This window comes from Macrobrachium nipponense, chromosome 36 (assembly GCF_015104395.2).
Source record: "Macrobrachium nipponense isolate FS-2020 chromosome 36, ASM1510439v2, whole genome shotgun sequence".
Classification (NCBI taxonomy): domain Eukaryota; kingdom Metazoa; phylum Arthropoda; class Malacostraca; order Decapoda; family Palaemonidae; genus Macrobrachium; species Macrobrachium nipponense.
This window is the reverse complement of record NC_087220.1, coordinates 56,236,857-56,245,250: the sequence shown is the minus strand read 5'-3', so window position 1 is coordinate 56,245,250 and position 8,394 is coordinate 56,236,857. Positions and strand designations below refer to the sequence as shown.

Genomic DNA, 8,394 nt, shown 5'->3' with positions numbered 1-8,394 from the left:
TGTATCTTTCACTCAACAAGAAACACCCTTTTCAGACCTTTTCAGGCTATTCCATAGGCCTTTCCTAACCACCACAACAAAAAAAACAACGGAGTAGTTTCTAGGCTTACTCTCCGAGTAAGAGAAAAAAACGAGAGCTTAAACATCAACGACACTAAAACGAAAGAAATCAATTGGAGTTTTTCTAGACTTGCTTTTCGCGTTGTAATTGCTTCTGTTGCTGGGTGCATGACATCGTTTCCCGAGGTAACTGCGGAATTGCGTGAGTGGGAGAACGAAAAATTTCTCTCAAGAGAAGTTTCATTTTTCCTGCATTCTGGGAGAGTGGTCATTGGCGTTCCCTTTCAATCTTAAAATACACTTACAGAAGTATCTAAAAATCTGGTGGAAACACTAATATATAATGCATATATATATGCACGTATATAAAAACTTTATTTAATAACAAAACTGACCAATATATTATTTCTGTTGAGCTACATTCAACAATGGTCTCATTCCGTTTCAAAATAGTATGAATGAAAGACCAGGTAATACATACATATATATATATATATATATATATATATATATATATATATATATATATATATATATGTGGTGTGTGTGTGTGTGTGTGTGTGTGTGTGTGTGTGTATATATATATATATATATATATATATATATATATATATATATATATATTCTTGAATAGAATGGCCTTTTTCACTGTTTACCAGCTTTTTGAAATTGATTCATATTTTCTAATTATTTTCTTCACTTTATTGTTCAGGGTTACTAATGGACACATAATGGGGGTTCTTCCCATTTACTCCAGTATTTTTACAAAAACGCGACAGCTGTTTTTCGTCAACTATACGTATTGACGTTATCAAGCGTACTGATACAAATATGTTTTGTTGTTTTAAGATTAAGCTGGCCTTTGTGCCAGCTCAGCTCTTGCTCACAGAGCAGCCCGTAATACAAATATGAGCCTACATGCGTTTTGTGACGTCATGAGGACGGAAAGAGTAGTACAATTGCCAGATACCTAGTTTTAAAATATTTTACAAAGACTATAGTGAAACATAAAATAAAGACAAATAAATAAATATGTTAACAGAAATATATCAAAAGTTGAAAGTAAGTTATTATATACAAATTTTTACATAAAATATATATTATTACATATATGTTTTTTAATTAACAAAAATGTCAGTGTGCGCTCCTGTCGCGTGTGGTGGTGGTCCTTGTTCCATGCGGTTGAAGGGCTGCCCTCCTCACGAGGGCAAAAAGATCGGTCTGCCTCGCGTTGGATGTTAAGGTTTTGGGCGTTGCATGGCGATGCTGACGGCTTCTGATATCAATAAACGATTGTAGTTGCCTTCCTTGTGTATTATTTTGGTGTTTGTGAGAAGTTCTTGTAAAGATGTTTTTTATTGTGGGTATCCACAAAGTGCTGGGTAATAGCACCTTGGTTTTCTGTTGGGCCTGCAATGCGACGTTTGAGTGTAGTGGTTGTGTGTCCGATATAGCATTTTTGGGGGGACTGACATTGCTGGCGTCAGCACAGTGACAAAACTTGTATACTATATCAGATTCCAACCTCTTTCTCCGTCGATGGAGCCGTACTATTTTTCATTACCAGTGAGGCCGTAGGTTTGGCTTGCAGTAAATTCTTGCTGTTTATTTTTGTTATATGGTGCTAGGGGGGTGGTTCCTCTTCGCAGTATACCAAGGAGGGCTTTCCTTTTCGGGGCGGCGGGTGGTGTTTGTTTGTATGATATCTGATGTATATCACTATTTCTTTGTCTTCTCTTGTGTGTTTGTCTCGGGGTCGGGTTATGGAAAAGCCTCTAATCTCTTTTTGACAACTTGCTGGATCTGTCATCCTGGGTAGCCGTTTTATTTGTGTGAGCAGCTGTTGAACTCTAATTTTCTTCGTTTCGTCGCTTCCAGTCGAACAGTGTGTTAAGGCACGTTTTATGTATGCATTTACCACAGACCGTTTTATAATGCACAGAGCATTCTCCTCTAGCATTTAAGCATCTCCCAGCATCTGTCTTTTTTGTGTATACGGTGGTATTGATTGTTGTTTTTTCTGGGTCGCAAGTACGTCCAAGAAGGGGAGCATTTTCCCATTACTTTTTTCTACCGTAAAATTTTAATGTAGAATTTGGCTCGGGAGTTTATTCACTAATTCATCTATGTCATTTTCGCCCTTTGTTGTGATAAGATACATCAATATATCTCCCATAGATTCTGGGTTTTGGTGTTCTTCAAAAGTGACCTCTTCTGTGTGCCATGTTTGCGTTTTGCAAAAAAGAACCCAAGGGGGGAACCCCATTGCTACGTCGTCCTTTTGCCGATATATTTGCCCCTATGTGAGAGGAATGGGGCTTCCTTTGTACATGCGAAGAGGAACCACCCCCCTAGCACCATATAACAAAAAATAACAGCAAGAATTTGTTACTGCAAGCCAAACCTTACGGCCTCACTGGTAATGAAAAATAGTACGGCTCCATCGACGGAGAAAGAGGTTGAATCTGATATAGTATACAAGTTGTCTGTGCTGACGAGCAATGTCAGTCCCCCCAAAAATGCTATATCGGACACAACCACTACACGTCGCATGCAGGCCCACAGAAACCAAGGTGCTATTCATCATCACTTTGTGGATACCCACAATAAAAAAAACCATCCTTACAAGAACTTCTCACAAACACCAAAATAATACACAAGGAAGGCAAACTACATCGTTTATTGGATATCAGAAGCCGTCACATCGCCAGCAATGCCCGCCCAAACCTTAACATCCAACGCGAGGCAGACCGATCTTTGCCCTCGTGTAGGAGGGAGGCATCCCTTCAACCGCGTGGAACAAGACCACCACCACATGCGGACAGGAGCGCACACTGACATTTTTGTTAATTAAACATATATGTAATTAATATATTTTATGTTTAAAATTTGTATATAATAACTTACTTTCAACTTTTGATATAATTTCTGTTAACATATTTATTATTTGTCTTATTTTGTATGTTTCACTATAGTCTTTTGTGGAAATATTTATTTAAAACTAGGTATCTGGCAATTGTACTACTTTCCGTCCCTTCATGACGTCACAAACGCATGTAGGCTTATATTTGTATCTTTACGGGCTGCTCTGTGAGCAAGAGCCCGTGCTGACACAAGGTCAGCTAAATCAAAAACAACAACACAACATTTGTATCAGTACGCTTGATAACGTAATACGTAGGTTGACGAAACAGCTGTCGCGTTTTTGTTTAAAAATACATGGTAGTAAATGGAAGAACCCCATTATGTGTCCATTAGTAACCTGAACAATGAAGTGAAGAAAATAATTAGAAAATATGAATCAATTTTCAAAAAAGCTGGGTAAACAGTGAAAAAAGCCATTCTATTCAATGAAATGTAAAATCCGTTGAAAAATTGTGCCCAGAAGTAGTATATAATAGATACTATATCCTATATATATATAATATATAGATATATATATATATATATATATATATATATATATATATATACACACATAAAATTACAGAAACGAGCAATCATAAACAAAGTTCAATATCCGGAAATAACCACCAAACAACCAAATCCCACACATCAAAAGTAAAAAACTCACTCAAAAATACAGATAAAAACTTAACAAAAAACTAGCAAATTACCCACCATACCTAAACATCCTCCTATTTCGGGTTAATATGCCGAATATTTCTATATCCCCTCCTGTCAAGGGCAGAGCAAACATTAACCTTGCTTCCCTCACCCGGAATTGAGGAACCACCTGGGTTCTCCGAGGGTCCTCGTCTACGCCAACATGACTTTTCCGACGCCAGATGGTTTGACGAGCCTTTGGGGTGTGGCTGATGGGTTATGTGGGGAATTTTTGCATATACCGATTTTTTTTTTTTTTTGTTTTTTTTTTTTTTTTAGGTTTTTCAAGGGTAATATATCGATACTGGTGTTTCAGTGTGTTTGTTTGTGTGTGTTTTTTTTTTTTTTTATTTGTCTCAGACACCACACTGGCAACATTCCCCCCCCCCCCCCCCACCACACACACACTATATATATATATATATATATATATATATATATATATATATTATATATATATTACTCTAATATGCGGCAAAAGCACCCAACTCAAAGGAAAAAAAATAATCTAATTGCTTTACTTCATTAAAATATAATGAAGCTCAGTCACCAGTTGGTTACTGACGTCAATAGGAGAGAGAGAGAGAGAGAGAGAGAGAGAGAGAGAGAGAGAGAGAGAGAGAGAGAGAGAGTCGCTGGATACGTCTCAATTGGGAACACTTATCTTCAACAATGGCAGTTAGTTATTCGGTTGTTTTAAGGGACGACCTGAGAGAGAGAGAGAGAGAGAGAGAGAGAGAGAGAGAGAGAGAGAGAGAGAGAGAGATTATAAAAATATCACATCCTTCCAAAACAGTCTTAAAAATGATGACAGCATTAGAAGAAATCATACGAGGTACCATATGACTAGAGATGTTTATTAACGTACATATGCCTATTCAGGCCTACCGAAGCATATTATGACATTTGCGTTATAACACTTACAAAAGCGAACTGTAACGAGCTAAGAAGACGGTTAGCTTTGTTATATTCCCAAAGGAAGCTTTACTTCACTATAAAAACATTAGTGTTGTCAGGCAGCCATACAAGAGAATAGTTCTATATGTCCGGAGCGGCTTCTGAAAGCATTTTTTTTTTCTCAATACCTTAGAAAGGCCTGTCTTGTCTTGTCTGCTACTATTAATATTACTACTAGAGGTAAGTGAGCGCACGATGCCTCCTCGGATGGACTACCAAGTCTTTGAGACATCCTTAACTCTCTCTCTCTTCTCTCTCTCTCTCTCTCTCTTCTCTCTCTCTCTCTCTCTCTATATATATATATATATATATATATATATATATATATATATATATATATATATATATATATATACATAGATATATATATACATATATATATATATATAATATATATATTTATATATATATGTATATGTATTATATATACACACATATATATATTATATCCTTAAATCCATGGTGGAAGGTTTCATATTTTATTCCTACATTGAGAACGTAGAAATAAAATACGAAAGTACTAGTTCCAAGTCCCGGATTTCACTCGCCATCTTACCGTGGATTTAAGGATATTCTCAAGCACGTGTTCCTTCGTGTTACATATTATTTTTTTTTTACACATTCAGCTCGCTCAGAGATAATGTACGCAAATACATGAATAATAAACTTGTATTATAAAATGTTAATACATTAATGTGCCTTCTGGTAATAAGTGAATAATGAACTAAAAATTCCATGGTTGTCTTATCCAAAAACCTGTGAGAGAGAGAGAGAGAGAGAGAGAGAGAGAGAGAGAGAGAGAGAGAGAGAGAGCAGGCATCTACGTACACAGCTAATACAGAAAGCAATTAAATTCTGAATGATTCTACGTAATGAGTGTTTCTGAAATGTGAAATTGGCAACTTACATACCTTGGGCAAAATGTTATATTCTCAGTTAACTTACAACTCTAAACAATCAATATAAAAAGAACTGGATCACAGCAAAGACGCGAAAATGATACGTTCGAAATATAATGGGAAAATGTTACACCTTTCACTATAAATCAAGTTAAAATTGCAAATCCTTTTCATTCTAATATCGGAGTATATAAGCAGGGTACTGAGCAACACCCCTTTCTTATATATATATATATATATATATATATATATATATATATATATATATATATATATATATATATATATATATATATCGTCGACTTGCACCTATACAAGTCAACTGCTCGCCCGCCCGCCCAAACCCATTCCCACCCACCCGAACGTGTGTAAAAACCTCAACACACCCACACGTCCATTCTCACCCACCGTGTCAATCCCACCCAAAAGCCCAGCGCACGCCCACCTCCACCCACTGGAACGAGTGTCAAACCCACCTAAAAGCCCCATACACAACCCCCCCCCCCCCCGCCCATCTCCACCCACCGGAACGCGTGTAAAAACCACCCAAAAGCCCCGAGTAAGAATTCGGGCGGATCATGTCTAGCTGAGTCTTAGGGTGGTCGGTGGCAGATCCCCCAAAGTCACTTAGAGTAAGGAAACCCGTCAAAAAAAAAAAAAAAAAAAAAAAAAAAGAGGAATAGTCCCGGAGTCTTACACAAACATTCCAGAAGGCCCTTGTTTATCTTTTCTTCTACTTCTTCTTCTTCTTATTTTTTTATTTAGCCGCTAAAGGCTTATCCTTGGGACTAAGTTCTGAGGCTTCATGTGATGGTGAGCGTTTTTCAAAGTTTTTGTCATTCCATCGCGACGCCTCAAATGGAGAGAGAGAGAGAGAGAGAGAGAGAGAGAGAGAGAGAGAGAGAGAAAAGTGCAATGAAAGGCAATCAAATTACGTCCTCAAATTCAGAAAAAAAAAAAAAAATAACAATAAAATACCAAACCCAGAATACACAAACAACTACGAGGGGTGAAGCTGTCTGGAAGCTGTCAGCTTTCATTTTTTCAAACGCTCTTAATGTTTCTCAATTATATCCCTCCAATTTACCTCACTTGAAACAATTACTATGCTGACGAGAGAGAGAGAGAGAGAGAGAGAGAGAAATTATTCATGAAACTCAATCTTTTTCATCTTTCTGACATTTCGGATGTTCGATTGTTTTCTTAATTATTACTCTCTCTCTCTCTCTCTCTCTCTCTCTCTCTCTCTCTCTCTCTCTCTCTCTCTCTACAGGTATTATTTCTGGTAGTGTTCTCAAGAGAAGAAGAAGTAGGTGACGACCTACCCTCACTCCCAATCCCCCAATCTGCGTCTCCATTTTACAGGTACTTTTTCAGCTAGCGCTCTGCCAAGATAAGGACAGTCCCTTCCTTCTGCTCTCAGACTGACAAGGGAACACCCGACGAGTCATTATTCTCACACTTATCCACAGAAATAACCAATCATTTTGTTGTACAGCCATTCATTTACCTACCAGCTTCCGTTCTGTTACTTCCGTGGGGTCTGGGCAGGGTAAGGCCACCGGGTGGCCAGCCCCATCCGCCTCCTCGGAAGTATCTATGACGTAGAACAATCAACGCTCAGTCTCCATTTCAACTGCCAAATGTCGACATATTCCATTTGCATGTCAACTAATTGCACCCAGTTCCTCACTTCCTGCTCGGTTTCCCAAATGACATTCAACGCAACGACACTTTCTCTCTCTCTCTCTCTCTCTCTCTCTCTCTCTCTCTCTCTCTCTCTCTCTCTCTCAAGTACCACTAATCACCGAAAACACTCAAATTATACCGATGCGTTCAAAGTTCAACGACATTCTCTCTCTCTCTCTCTCTCCAGAATGGGAAAGGGAAAGAAGAGAAGAGAGATGAATGGTTTAGGCAGACGAAAAAAGGATGGCATAGTTATGAGAGAGAGAGAGAGAGAGAGAGAGAGAGAGAGAGAGAGAGAGAGAGAGAGAGAGAGGTTACAATGAGACAAGAAACCCCACATACTATATCAAGAAAAAATGTCTCCTCCAATTCCTGTATATAAATATATATATATATATATATATATATATATATATATATATATATATATATAATGTACATATATATAGCAAAATGCATACTGAATTAATGTTATCTATTCAGTTATCTTTGCAATATTATTCATATTTCCTCAACTTTGATGTACCTTATCGCTATACCTTTACAATATGCATCATAATTAATCCCATTCAATACCAGGAATTTCAACTTTAATTCAGTTGTCTTCACAAAGGTCTGTTAATTAATACGTTTTATTCAGCTGGCAAAATAACTCTTGAATACAATTAACTCCCTCGTCCAAGGATAACCGAAAAATAAAGTGATAAGTTGAATATAAGTATGTAAGTTGTGTATATATATATATATATATATATATATATATATATATATATAGTATATATATATATATATATATATATATATATTTTTATACATATAATCACGAAGTGCCTAAGTGCCTTCCCACCCGACGTAAACATTTCCACCTTAATAACTATCTATAATCGTCTTCCTTTCACCCACGAAAGATGCGAACGAACGAAAAGATCGCTTCGTATTACCCAGTAACCCCAAGCACACGCACGTTAAATCACCCGAATTTCCCGCAGTAACAGAATCGCGTAACGATCTCGTACATTACGTGAGAGAATTATCAGAATAAAAAAAATACTCGCTGGAAACCGACCGCTGGGATGACAATGCACGATAACTTCCAACCGAATTCTCGATCCGTGACATCGAGCGAGAAGCGATTGTTACCAGGTCTGAAAACGCGTACAAAATGGAATGCCTGGCCGAATTA

At 37.3% G+C, this 8,394-nt stretch overlaps 1 long non-coding RNA gene across 3 annotated transcripts in view; it reads right to left on the bottom strand.

The window, feature by feature from the left end:
• Nucleotides 1-8,394, bottom strand: part of LOC135203690 (uncharacterized) — a 336,388-nt gene that overhangs the window by 82,299 nt on the left and 245,695 nt on the right. The window lies entirely within an intron of this gene.